The sequence below is a fragment of the Carcharodon carcharias genome, chromosome 15 (genome assembly GCF_017639515.1).
Source record: "Carcharodon carcharias isolate sCarCar2 chromosome 15, sCarCar2.pri, whole genome shotgun sequence".
NCBI lineage: Eukaryota > Metazoa > Chordata > Chondrichthyes > Lamniformes > Lamnidae > Carcharodon > Carcharodon carcharias.
Window position 1 is genome coordinate 117244358 of NC_054481.1, and position 14409 is coordinate 117258766.

Here is a 14409-nt window from a genome sequence, read left to right on the forward strand (position 1 = left end):
GAGGGGGTGTTGGGCGAGGGGATGTTGGGCGAGGGGGTGTTGGGCGGGGGAATGTTGGGCGAGGGGATGTTGGGCGAGGGGGTGTTGGGTGGGGGAATGTTGGGCGAGGGGATGTTGGGTGAGGGGGTGTTGGGCGAGGGGATGTTGGGTGAGGGGGTGTTGGGCGAGGGGATGTTGGGTGAGGGGGTGTTGGGTGAGGGGATGTTGGGCGAGGGGATGTTGGGTGAGGGGGTGTTGGGCGAGGGGATGTTGGGTGGAGGAATGTTGGGTGGGGGAATGTTGGGCGTGGGGGTGTTGGGCGAGGGGTTGTTGGGCGAGGGGATGTTGGGTGAGGGGGTGTTGGGCGAGGGGGTGTTGAGCGGGGGTATGTTGGGCGAGGGGATGTTGGGTGAGGGGGTGTTGGGCGAGGGGATGTTGGGCAAGGGGGTGTTGGGCGGGGGAATGTTGGGCGAGAGGATGTTGGGCGAGGGGGTGTTGGGCGAGGGGATGTTGGGCGAGGGGGTGTTGGGCGAGGGGGTGTTGGGTGGGGGAATGTTGGGCGGGGGATTGTTGGGCGAGGGGGTGTTGGGTGGGGGAATGTTGGGCGAGGGGATGTTGGGTGAGGGGGTGTTGGGCGAGGGGGTGTTGGGCGGGGGAATGTTGGGTGGGGGAATGTTGGGCGGGGGAATGTTGGGCGAGGGGATGTTGGGTGAGGGGGTGTTGGGTGAGGGGATGTTGGGTGAGGGGGTGTTGGGTGGGGGAATGTTGGGTGAGGGGGTGTTGGGTGAGGGGGTGTTGGGTGGGGGAATGTTGGGCGAGGGGGTGTTGGGTGAGGGGGGTGTTGGGTGGGGGAATGTTGGGCGAGGGGGTGTTGGGCGAGGGGGTGTTGGGTGAGGGGGTGTTGGGCGAGGGGGTGTTGGGCGAGGAGGTGTTGGTTGGGGGAATGTTGGGCGGGGGAATGTTGGGTGAGGTGGTGTTGGGTGAGGGGGTGTTGGGTGAGGGGGTGTTGGGTGAGGATATGTTGGGTGAGGGGGTGTTGGGTGGGGGAATGTTGGGCGAGGGGATGTTGGGCGGGGGAATGTTGGGCGAGGGGGTGTTGGGTGGGGGAATGTTGGGTGGGGGAATGTTGGGCGGGGGAATGTTGGGCGAGGGGATGTTGGGTGAGGGGATGTTGGGTGAGGTGGTGTTGGGTGAGGGGGTGTTGGGTGAGGGGATGTTGGGTGAGGGGGTGTTGGGTGGGGGAATGTTGGGTGAGGGGGTGTTGGGTGAGGGGGTGTTGGGTGGGGGAATGTTGGGCGAGGGGGTGTTGGGTGAGGGGGTGTTGGGTGGGGGAATGTTGGGTGCGGGGGTGTTGGGCGAGGGGGTGTTGGGTGGGGGAATGTTGGGCGAGGGGGTGTTGGGCGAGGGGATGTTGGGTGAGGTGGTGTTGGGGGGGGGGATGTTGGGCGAGGGGATGTTGGGTGAGGTGGTGTTGGGCGGGGGGATGTTGGGCGAGGGGGTGTTGGGCGGGGGAATGTTGGGCGAGGGGATGTTGGGTGAGGGGGTGTTGGGTGAGGGGGTGTTGGGTGAGGGGGTGTTGGGTGAGGGGGTGTTGGGTGGGGGAATGTTGGGCGAGGGGGTGTTGGGAGAGGGGGTGTTGGGTGAGGGGGTGTTGGGCGAGGGGGTGTTGGGTGAGGGGGTGTTGGGTGAGGGGGTGTTGGGCGAGGGGGTGTTGGGCGAGGGGGTGTTGGGTGGGGGAATGTTGGGCGGGGGAATGTTGGGCGAGGGGATGTTGGGTGAGGGGATGTTGGGTGGGGGAATGTTGGGCAAGGGGATGTTGGGCGGGGGAATGTTGGGTGAGGGGGGTGTTGGGTGAGGGGGTGTTGGGTGAGGGGGTGTTGGGTGAGGGTATGTTGGGTGAGGGGGTGTTGGGTGGGGGAATGTTGGGCGAGGGGATGTTGGGCGGGGGAATGTTGGGCGATTGGGTGTTGGGTGGGGGAATGTTGGGCGAGGGGGTGTTGGGTGAGGGGGTGTTGGGTGAGGGGGTGTTGGGTGAGGGAATGTTGGGCGGGGGGATGTTGGGTGAGGGGGTGTTGGGTGAGGGGATGTTGGGTGAGGGGATGTTGGGTGAGGGGGTGTTGGGTGGGGGAATGTTGGGCGGGGGGATGTTGGGCGGGGGAATGTTGGGCGAGGGGGTGTTGGGCGAGGGGGTGTTGGGTGGGGGAATGTTGGGTGAGGGGATGTTGGGTGAGGGGATGTTGGGTGAGGGGGTGTTGGGTGGGGGAATGTTGGGCGGGGGGATGTTGGGCGGGGGAATGTTGGGCGAGGGGGTGTTGGGCGAGGGGGTGTTGGGTGGGGGAATGTTGGGCGGGGGAATGTTGGGTGAGGGGGTGTTGGGTGAGGGGGTGTTGGGTGAGGGGATGTTGGGTGAGGTGGTGTTGGGTGAGGGGGTGTTGGGCGAGGGGGTGTTGGGTGGGGGAATGTTGGGCGGGGGGATGTTGGGCGGGGGAATGTTGGGCGAGGGGGTGTTGGGCGAGGGGGTGTTGGGTGGGGGAATGTTGGGCGGGGGAATGTTGGGCGAGGGGATGTTGGGTGAGGGGGTGTTGGGTGGGGGAATGTTGGGCGGGGGAATGTTGGGCGAGGGGATGTTGGGTGAGGGGGTGTTGGGCGGGGGAATGTTGGGCGGGGGAATGTTGGGTGAGGTGGTGTTGGGTGAGGGGGTGTTGGGCGAGGGGGTGTTGGGTGGGGGAATGTTGGGCGGGGGGATGTTGGGCGGGGGAATGTTGGGCGAGGGGGTGTTGGGTGAGGTGGTGTTGGGTGAGGGGGTGTTGGGCGGGGGGATGTTGGGCGGGGGAATGTTGGGCGGGGGAATGTTGGGTGAGGGGGTGTTGGGTGAGGTGGTGTTGGGTGAGGGGGTGTTGGGCGAGGGGGTGTTGGGCGGGGGAATGTTGGGTGAGGTGGTGTTGGGTGAGGGGGTGTTGGGCGGGGGAATGTTGGGTGAGGTGTTGTTGGGCGAGGGGGTGTTGGGTGAGGGGATGTTGGGTGAGGTGGTGTTGGGTGAGGGGGTGTTGGGTGAGGGGATGTTGGGTGAGGTGGTGTTGGGTGAGGGGATGTTGGGTGAGGGAATGTTGGGCGGGGGGATGTTGGGCGGGGGAATGTTGGGCGAGGGGGTGTTGGGCGAGGGGGTGTTGGGTGGGGGAATGTTGGGTGAGGGGATGTTGGGCGAGGGGATGTTGGGCGAGGGGGTGTTGGGTGGGGGAATGTTGGGTGAGGTGGTGTTGGGTGAGGGGGTGTTGGGTGAGGGGATGTTGGGTGAGGTGGTGTTGGGTGAGGGGATGTTGGGTGAGGTGGTGTTGGGTGAGGGGGTGTTGGGCGAGGGGGTGTTGGGTGGGGGAATGTTGGGCGGGGGAATGTTGGGTGAGGGGATGTTGGGCGAGGGGGGTGTTGGGCGAGGGGGTGTTGGGTGGGGGAATGTTGGGCGAGGGGGTGTTGGGTGAGGGGGAATGTTGGGTGAGGTGGTGTTGGGCGAGGGGGTGTTGGGCGGGGGAATGTTGGGCGGGGGGATGTTGGGTGAGGTGGTGTTGGGTGAGGGGGTGTTGGGTGAGGGGATGTTGGGTGAGGTGGTGTTGGGTAAGGAGCTGCTAGAATGGGTTACCCAACATGAATTGCCATTTGTGAAGAGAGCTCCAAACTTCTCCCTTTTTGTCCAGAAGTGATTCCCAAGTTCACTCCTGAAATGACTGGCCCCAATTTTTAAGCAATGTCCTCTCATCCTAAATTCCCCAACCACTGGAAATAGTTTCTGTCAATTGACTCGATCATCTTGAAAACTATGATAAAATTAGCCCTTAATCTTATAAATTGGAGGGTATACAAGCCTAGTTTATATAAACTCCTCACAATTTAATCTTTGGTGTCCAGGTATTATTCTAGTAAAGCTACACTACATTCCTTCCAATTGTAACATATCATTACTAAGTTGCGATGGCCAAAACAGGACACAGTTAAATTCTGTCACACTTCACCCCCTTTCCCCATTCTGTACTCCCTACATTCTAGTGACTTCAGAAGGCTCCTGTGTTTCGACCCAGTTGTAGTCTTTCCATTCGTCATGCAGCCAGTGAACTCAATCAATCTCCTGTCTGAGCAATAAGTGTTACTCTGTTCATTCCTTCCCTCTCCAGCTGACATTTTCTCTTTAACAACTTGCCTTTCCTGTCAAAAATAATCCCCTTGTTCCAAAAAAAAGTGAGAGGAAAACATATCTATGGAGTGGATGGTGTTAAATTGAAAATTAACAACCAACATTAGAGTCATTAGATGAAGCCTAGTATGGATGTATGTAAGGAAAAGCATGTTTGAAGGGAAACGGAGAGGGTTACACTCCAGGACTAGTGTCATAGAACTTTATTAAAAAACATTTTTCTTGGAATGTGGGCATTTCTGGCATTTATTGCCCATCCCAGAGAGGTTGGTAACCTTCAGTTCACCCAGGCGTTGTGCTGAGCAAGTATATTTGTTTTAAATGTATGCTTCTTGGTGAATTTCTTGTTATAAATGGATGAAATAAAGTCTGTGTTTGAGGGTTGTTGCTGCATTGTCTGCGGCCAAGTTGAATGGCCCATTTGTAGATAACCATGGACAGTTACCATAGAAACCATTGGATTGCATCGTTTAATGCATGTTGGCTCTATTCTAGTTCCATTCTGTTTATTCGGAACACATCGGTTTATATTTGATATCGGGGGTCTTCTTGAAACCCCCCTCCCCAACCCCATCCCACCCACTCCTTGCCAGAAAAAGCAAACACTGGGGTTAATACCTGGCCCCCAATACTTGATGACTAGGTTCAAACATGCAGAGTGGGTAGGAGACTGAGCTATCAGTGCCCAGAGCTGTGCACTGCAGCATGCGTTAGTGCTTCTTTTAGTAGGTAGTATATCAGTAAATTGAGGTAGGGCAATGGTATGTGGAGCAAGCTTGGGGCAAACAAGTGACTTTGGATCTATGATTCCCAAAGCTCTCCAGCACTAGGGGTTTTCCTCATTGCATGTTTGGGTCTATTGTAGGCTAATAACGAGGGATTGATTGCTGCAATTAGTCAACAACTTCATTATCATTGTCTTATGCAGCCACTAGCAATTCCTATGTTCAATAGAAAGAATTGGAAGGGCCAGGCATTAAAGAGGTTCCTTATCCTATTTGTGCTCATAGCACAGCCCTCCCTATCTCCGCAACCTCTTCCACCCCTATAGTCCTCTGGGGTTTCTGCACTCCTCCAATTCTGGCCTTGTGCGCATTCTCAATATTTATCACCTCCCCACTGGCGACTGTGCCTTCAGCTTTCTCAGCCCTAAGCACTGAAATTCCCTCCCTAACCCTCTCTGCCTCCCTGTCCTCCTTTAAGATGCTTCTTAAAACCTTCCTCGATGACTAAGCTTTTGGTCATCTGTCCTAATTTCTCCTTTTGTGGCTTGGCGTCAATTATTTTTGCCTGACCACGTTCCTGTGTGGCACCTGGTGATGTTTTTCTCAGTTCCAGGTGCTGTATAGCTGCAAGTCGCTGCAATAGAATCGAGTGGGGAGGTTGGGGTTAATGAAAATTGTAGACTGGAGCTGTGCAAGTGCCAACGGCAGGGGAAGGGCTGAACTCCTTGGCTTGGAGACTGAGCTGGATACATTTCACCCTAGGTGAATTACTGAAAGGATATGACAGCATCTCATTTTTTTTGTCACAGGGATACATAAATCATCTTTCAAGTAGATTTGTTGATGCCTGTATCAGAATAGACCATTGTTTTATACAGACATCCTGTTGCAGCTGTTCAGCTTTATCCAGCAGTTAACCCTCTCAGCTCTTGCTGAAGCACCACATTTTTCTTTTGCTTGCAATTTTTATGATAAAAACCCCGTGCCAATTTTCTCCTTTCTCCATCTAAAGTGGTTGGTGCCGGTCACCCTTTCTGCTTCTCTCTGTCCTTAAAGGCTCAGTTCATTCAGCAGGGGTGGGGGGGGAGGGGAGGGGAGGGGAGAAAACTGGCGGACAAAGGAGAGAGGAGGAGGATCGCGTGGGGGAGAAAGGAAGACTGACTGAGTTTCCTTTCCTTTCCGTTCTGAGATGTGCCGGCTCTGATTGGCGGCCGGTGTAACAATCTGCTCCGGGCTTCAACATGAGTTGATACAGCTGGGAATAGAATGCAAAATGGCACAGATGTGGGGGGATGGGCAGGAGGGGGGAAGCCTTCTGAATTTGGCTCTGAGTTACCAAGCAAGAGCTGAGAACCATCACCAAACTGGATCCTGTTGAAAGAAATCTGACAGCCTTGAGATGCCAAGGGTGTAAATGGAAAATGTGCAGTTCAGAGGTTCCAAAATTAAAGGAAATTAAATGTTTCTTCGCCCAAACCCCCCCCCCCCACCCCCCGCCAGCCTTCAAATAGAGTTGCCAACCCTCCTGGTATGAACTGGAGGCACTGGGAAGTAAACATTGATCTCCAGGACATTGCTACCCTAGAGAAAAGCCAAAGGGGATAATTGGGGATAAAAAGGTGTGGTTTTAAAAAAAAATCTCCAGGATTTGTCTGTATGTCCAACTTGTCCAACCAGAGAAACCTCCAGGAATAGTCCAACCAGAGTTGGCAACCCTTTCTCCAACAAGGCATGAAATGTCAGTGAGGAGCTTTCTCAGAGACAAGAATGTGGACTCCAAGGCTACAGAGGTAATTTAACTAGATGAGATTAAAGGATGGAGAAATTTGATTTTCCACATCTGGAGTTGGGGATGTGAAGCGGACTCCCAGCTGTGTCAAGAAGGTAAATATGGTAAAACCCAATGAGAAAGAAAGAAGATAGAACATTCAATTCTATAATGTCTTTCAAGATCTAAGGACATCTCAAATCACTTCACAGTCAATGAAGTGTCTTTTTAAGTGTATACACTTCAGCAGCTAATCTCCCCACAGCAAGATCCCAAAAACAGCAATGTGATAATGACCAGATAAGCTGTATAACTAATGCTGGTTGACGGATAAATATTGACCAGGACACTAGGGAGAATGTCCCAATGCCCCTGCTCTTTTTTGCTAAGGGATTTTTCATGCCCACTTCGGAAGTCAAACGGGGCCTCAGTTTAAGAGGTTGAATCGGGAGATCAGGTGGCTCGTGGTACATGTGGAACTTGCAAGGAATGTTGGAACATTACCCTACTCACCCATCCTGCTTTCTATCCACAAGTGACATAAAATAGATGGGACAGGTCAAATTTATAGGTTCTAAAAGGCACCTGCTAATTTCCATCCCCTCACTTCTCTTCCCTGCCCCAGATACTGATTATTTGGGGACCTGAGTCCCGATGGAACCAGGTGCTGCCTCTTTCCAGCGGCTGCCTTTTCCATGGTGCCCTAGATGATGAGCCTTTGGCCAGGGAGCAGGATGAGCATCATGGCCATGCCCTGATTCCACCTTCACTTGATCACCGTACCCACCTGGAAGATGCAGTCTCAGTTTAACCTTTAGTTCAAAGGACAGTCAAGGTTTAGCCTCTCTAATTTTGCAAGCAGATCCAGAAGGGGCGGTGGGGTGGGTAAGGCCAGGATGATACTGATAACAGTGTTTTATTTCTAAGTTTCAAACTTGTAAACTGGGATTTGAACTCAGGTCCATTTGTCCAGGCCTCTGGATTACCAGTCCCGTAATGTAATTACTACACTACTGTACCTATCCTACTCAACATGGGATCTTCTTAATTTCACCCGTGGCCAATCTGTGCTCATCCATGCCCACTGGGTGCCAGAAGTGGACAAATATTACATTCCCCAGCAATGACACGCCTCCACAAACAAATTGCACTTATCTGGTGCCTTATACAGGGAGTAGATAAGGGAGTTGGGGGGTGGATAGTGTTGCCAATTCTGACTGGATGTATTCCTACAGGTGTCATCTCATGACCTCCTATCCGCCGGCTGAGGGGGTTGGGGGTGGTGGGGGGGTGGGGGGGGGGGGCTGCTGCACAGTCTCAGGATAAGAGGACAATCATTTAGGTCTGAGATGAGGGGAAACCTCTTCACAAAAAGGATTATGAATCTTTGGAATTCTCTAACATAATAATACCCCATAGGGTTGTGGATACTCAATCGTCGAGTATATTTAAGGCTGGAATAGATGGGTTTTTGGTGTCTCAGGGAATCCATGGATACAGGGAGGGGGCAGGAAAGTGGAGTCGAAGCTTAGGATCACCCATGTTGTATTGAATGGAGGAGCAGGCTTGATGGGCCCTATGACCTCCTCCTGCTCCTAACTCTTGTGTTCTTGTGTTATGCACCTCTAGCCACCCCACCCACACTCCCACCATTGGTTACAAGCTGCCTATCATCATGGCGCTCTGCCTTCCTACACCAATTGGAAAGCAAACAGACTCTTCCACTACCTGATTGGATGATTCTTGACTGTCAGTCAAACATTCCTTTTACCCATGTCCAATATTTTTATAATTAATGAACAAAACAACAACTTGTATCTTGTAGTGCCTTTAATGAAATAAAACATCCTAAGGCACGTCATAGGAGTATTATAAAGCAAAATTTGATAGTGTTCAAAGATGGTTTTAACACCCACAATGACCTTACCCCTGGCATTTTTCTCGCTGCAGTGCCCTAGAGGTTAATCTTTAATTCCTGGAGACTCCAGGGCAACCCTGGAGGAGTTGGTAACCCTAGGGGAGTGGTGGAGACTGAGCAGGAAGTAGGAGAGGTTAGGGGAGGTGTCGAAATGCAGGGTAAATCTTTCAGGAGGCCGTTGAAGATGTGAAGAGAGGCCAGGAGGAAAAGAGGTTCAAGCAGAGATCTCCTGAGCGTACAGGAGCCATGGGGAGGAACTGAATCAGTAATGGAGTGAGGGGAGGATGAGAATCTGCAGGACAATGCACAATGCAAGCTGAGCCATGAGGTCGGAACAAAGAAATTCACTAGAAAAGATATTGCTCGACTTATCTTATAAGCCCAAACATGTCCTATTTATTCGTGGCTACAATTTAAATACTAAAAGTACTGAGTCAAGCAGGTGACCCTAATACCAGGCTTGTCTTGGCCGAGAGCCCTGTACTTGCATTCATTCTAGTTTATCAAATAGTAACCATTTCACTTAAAACGTTCGAGGAGCAATCTTCAAGTTCCGGGAATAGTTACATTTGCAAACTTACAGACAAGGCTGAAGAAACAATAAGTATTGTATTCACACTGGCTGTTCTGTGTAAATAACGTTACAGGGTGTGCTTTATACAAATGTGAAAAGTCTCACACGCACAGGCTGCAGGACACTGAGACCAATTGTATTGACCTTATTTCCTCCGTTACACCAGGGACTACATTTTAAGATAAAGGGCGCTTTGGAATATCCTGAACTGGTGAAACGTGCCGTATAAATGTAAATCCTTTTTTTTTTAAACAGGTGGACTTTCTGAGATCAGTTAATTCAGCACAGGCTGCAAATCAAAGCCTGGGCCTTTTCAGCTCCTCACTGGATGGGCCTTAACTAAAAGTGAAAAGTACAAAATTCATAACCAGGTGCTAATGTTGCACCTAGCGAAGAACTGTTTTGAGGATTGAAAACCTTTCTGCAATAAGGCTCTCTCAGTGGTCCAGGGAGTAGTTTAAACCTATCAGGCCACAAGAACGCCTTGAGTTTTAGTTCCGAGACTGTGCTGAAACTTTCACAACCTCTGGACTCTCCCAAAGAGCTTTCCAGTCAATGCAGGTGCCCGGGGGTAAATGCCAGAATCTACCCTGCTGAACTGACCCTGAAAATGTGCAGCCAACCAAGGTTTTGGGTAACATTGACAACATCTGATGTGTGTAAAAGGAAGTAACTGGTTCAGAATTTCTTTTACCCGGTAAAAGAAAGAATAGACAGAAATTGCATTTATATTGCAGCTTTCACCACCTCAGGACACCACAGTGCAGTTTTTCAAGAGGCAAGGTACCTTTGGAATGTACTCCTCATTGTCGCAGGAAACATGACAGCTCATTTGCATACAACAATGTCCTTCAATTAGCAATGTGATAATGACCAGATAATCTGTTTATGGTGGAGTTTGTGGAGGAATAAATATTGGCCAGGACACTGGGGAGAACTCCCATGCTCCCCTTCGAGTAGTGGCTAGGGGATCTTTTATGTCCACCTGAGAAGACAGATGGGACCTCTGCTCAAAGTCTCATCCAAAAGGCAGTGCAGCACTCTCGCAGTGGTCGTTCTAGCGGAGAAGGGCCAACAGTTTGTCACGTGGGGTCTCAGTTAGATTAGCACCAGACTTATATGTTCATTTATATTTGTTCATGGGAAGTGGGAGTTCACTGGCAAAGCCAGCATTAATTACCCATTCCTAATTGCTCTGTTGGACAAGGAGCTGTAAACAATACGAGTTGTGCAGAGGTTGTGGTATATTACAGAGTGTGTGCACACAGTGTATTTTGGGTGAAATTGTTTGTTAATAAACACACCAGAAATGGTGTCCTATATGTAGGTCAGCCTTGGGGCACTCTGAGCTTAACAATTGCCTTTCTCCAGCCCACAGCTCCCTTTGGACCCGCCTGCGCAGTACAGCCAGATCTAAGAAAGCCAGTCATTGTTTCACTGCCATGTGATTCCCTTTTAATGGAAAGCAGAGTCACAGTGTGAAATAAATCCACAAAACAAGCATGAAGCACAGAGTGAAGGAGTGAGAGAGTAAGAAGGAAACAAAGAGGGAAAAAGAGGAAAAACAAAGAGGAAAGGAGAAAATCAGAAGGTTGGAAGCAAGCGCTGAAGGTACAGAGGAATCTGAACAACACAAGGCCATTGAGCCCTTCGAACCTGTTACAGGGGAACGAGTGGAGGCTATTCAGTCTTCTGAGCTTGCTCCACCATTAAATTAGATTGTGGCAGATCTGTACCTCAACTCCATTTGCCCATCTTCATTCCATATCCCTGATACTCTTACCCAACAAGGCGGGAGCTAGTCAGAGAGAGACCAGTTAGGAAGAGTTGGGTCAGACAGATAATGAAACATAGACAGCCTCAGCTGAAAATAATTGTTTTACTATCTAACATCTCTCTTCTTCTTTCTGCTTCTCCCATTTTATCTGAGGTCGCCGCAACGCTGGTTGATAACCCTTCTGCATCTCCTCCTGTCAGTCACCCATTCCTCTTCTTATCTTGCTACATTCAAGTCTCGCGCAACCACATCTTTCCATCTGGTCTTAGGCCTTTCTCTTCTCCTATTTGCTGGTAATCCTATTTCCATTACTCGTCTCACCACATTTCATCGCTTTCTCGGCAACAGATGACCATACTATTTCAATCTTCTCAGCTACTTTCTTCGAAGCTCCCAATTCAATTTTCCCATAATTTTCACTGACCCCCCCTGAAGAGCTGGTTCCCGATTTTGTCCTCTCGTCACTCCACACATTCATCTCGGCATCTGCATCCAGTCGATATTCCTCTCTTCTTGATGGCGCCCAAGCTTCTGCACCATATAAGGCAGTTTCACAACTGTATGTGGATTCTTCCCTTTGCTTTCAGCGATACTTTCTCTATCACAACACTCCATTGCACTTCTTCCAATTCCTCCAACCAGAGCTAATCTGTTGCTTAATTTCCATTTCTTTACTTCCATCTTCTGTCACCACAGACCCCATGTACTTGAAATTATTCACTTTCTCCAATTCTTAACCCAAATTCTTTCTGCCTTCACTCTGATGCTCTTCCCTAGGTTCAAATTGACAGTACATAAATTGGGTCTTTGGTCTACTGATCGTCATAACCCTGGCTTCCTGTGTTTTTCTGCAATTCTCTAGACATACAGCCATTCTCAGCAACCCCACCACATAGCTCAATGATATCTGTAAACACCATTGACCAGGGCACTTCCCGTCTCACTTGGTCAGTTAGAACATCCATGACAATCAGGAAGAAGGGGCTCAGTGCTGATTATTGGTATAATCCAACTTTGGCTTTGAAACTCTCGCTCTCTCCAGACTCTTATCTGACACTCCTTGTACATGTCCTGTAATTGTCATATGTTCTTCTCCTCAATAGTTCTAGCATATCTCCAGACTTCCTCCCTAGGCTCCCAGTCATAAACCTTCCCTAGATTAATGAATACAATCTTCATGTTGCATTAGCCTTCCCGATATTTCTCCATCATTTGTCTCAAAATAAAATGGCATCGGTGGTGCTTTTTCTGGCCATGAATCTGAACTGACCTGGGTGGATTTCCACTGTTTTTTCTCAGTCCCACGTCTCTGTGCTGCCTATTTTCTTGCTTGCAAATTAAAAAAAAAACAGCCAGTAGCAAACAAGAATGGTACAAGATGCCACCAGTGGTATTAAAATTGGGAGTATCTCACCCGATACCACTTTAGGCTTGAAGACTTAGTTAGCCTGGCAACCTGTACCCTTAAAGGGATAATGATAGGAGACAGTCTGATGTCCTGGTACAGAGACCAATGGCTCGCCTGGGAACTCTGTTTACAAATTCAATTGGACTGTTGGGGTGAGTTGACTGCAGTAGAGGTGAATTCTGGAATTGAGCGTCTTCTCAAAATTAAAGAAAGGTCTTGCATTTATATGAAACACCTTTCACAACCTCAGTGCTTTTCAGCCAATGGAATTTTTTTGAAGCGTGGTCACTGTTAAAATGTTCGAACATGGCAGCCAACTGGCACACTGAAAGATCCCACAAACAGAATTGTAACAACGACCAGAAAATCTGTTTTAGTGATGTTATTGAAGGATAAATATTGGTCAGGGCACCGAGGAGAACTCTCCTGCTCTTCTTTGAAATATGACATTGTACTTCTCACGACATGACCTGGGAGAGAGGTAGGGCCTTGGTTTAATGTTTCATCTGAAACACGGCACCTTTGACAGTGTAGCACCCTCTCAGTACTGCGCTGGTGGGTCAGCTTTGCTTTAACATTTCATCTTAATCTTTTTTTCAACTTTCTCCCCCAGTAAAAATGCAGCTTTGGTTTGGGGTGCAGCTGGGGTACAGCAGCAGCACCAAATTTCCTACTGAGGTGGTTAGGCTAAAATCAACTCCAAGCACTTTTCAGGAGGCGGTCATTGGATAGCGATCAGGTTTGGGAAGCCTGGCTGATATTCCCTTCAGAGCCAGTTGCCAAAAGGCTGCTGTTGAGAGTGCAGTCCAGCACGAATCTGGACCTCCAAGGGTGAAAGAGAGTGTTGTCAACACTCCCCCATTTGACTGGCATCTGCAGGGATTAAAAATGAAATGCCTGGACGCTACTGCAAGCAAAATCTAGGAGGAAAATTATTGGAAATAAGGCTGTTGGACAGTCAAGAATCAACCAAATGATAAAAGTGCTGGCCCAGCCAGCAGCGCCCACGTCTCATGAAAGAATTTTTAAAGAATTGAGTAACGAGAAGTCTATTGTTTCGCAATGAGGTTGGACGTGCTGGCTGACCAGTGGTTGGAGAGTGGGTGGGTGGGGGTGATATTTTGAGACAGGTAATCACGTGACGAAACCCCCCCCAGAATATGTCCAACCAAGATTTGGCAACAGCAGTTCTGTGAGAGGTTTCAAAGGCTGTATGAACCATGTGTCCTTTCCATCCAGTTGTGCTCTGTCATTGTACGATGTGTATTGCTTTCATAACTCACAAGTGTCTTACTGTTCTTTTCATAGATGTGCCTGCGGACATACTGCACTCTTATCTCTGCAACCATCTCAGAACATACTTTTTGTTTTTCTTTCTTCTCGTGGAAAGTCCGGTCTCCTCCCTGATGAGAAGAAGGGTGTCAGACTAGTCTCACACTGTGCAGATCAGTGCATCTTTAACCCCTTCCAATGACACCATGAACGCAGATCAGCTCCAGACTCGACTACTGCAGCGTCACCCATGCTGGTCTCCTGATCTCCTGATCAGTCCGCTCATCCAAAACTCTGCTGTCGGTATTCTAACTTGCACCAAGTCCTGCACCTAGTCACCCCTTGCTCACTGACATACATACACTGGCTCCTGCTTCACCAATGTCTCAGTTCAAATTCTCATCCCTGTGTTCAAATCCTCCCATGGTCTCGCCTATCCGACTACCTGTAATCTTCTTCAGTACCACAGCCTCCCCCCAAATTCTACATCCATCTAGCTCTAGCCACTTGTGCACCCCCCACCCCCTCCCCCTCCGCCCCCGCAACCAACCCCACTCTGCAATTGTGACCATGTCTTTACAAACTGGAATTCCTTCCCTAAAATCATCCACCGTCCTTAAAACCTGTTTCAAACCAAACTTTTGGTCACCCTTCCTAATGTCCACCTCAATGGCTCAGCATCCATTTATTTTCAATTTGACTTCTGAGCAGCATTTTCCGTTGTTTCCCTAAATCAAAGGTGCTATACGGGTGCCAATGGTTGATGTTTTTATGTGGGTGCATGCACATTTGCATGTATACATGT

At 49.9% G+C, this 14409-nt stretch overlaps 1 long non-coding RNA gene across 1 annotated transcript in view; it reads left to right on the forward strand.

Moving 5' to 3' along the window:
* The window catches only part of LOC121288640, a 29956-nt gene extending 16024 nt beyond the window's left edge, over window positions 1-13932 (forward strand). The window contains exon 3 of the long non-coding RNA XR_005945399.1: window positions 13641-13932. This is a non-coding gene — a long non-coding RNA (uncharacterized LOC121288640). The remainder of the gene's footprint in view (window positions 1-13640) is intronic.
* The last annotated feature ends 477 nt before the right edge of the window (window positions 13933-14409 follow it).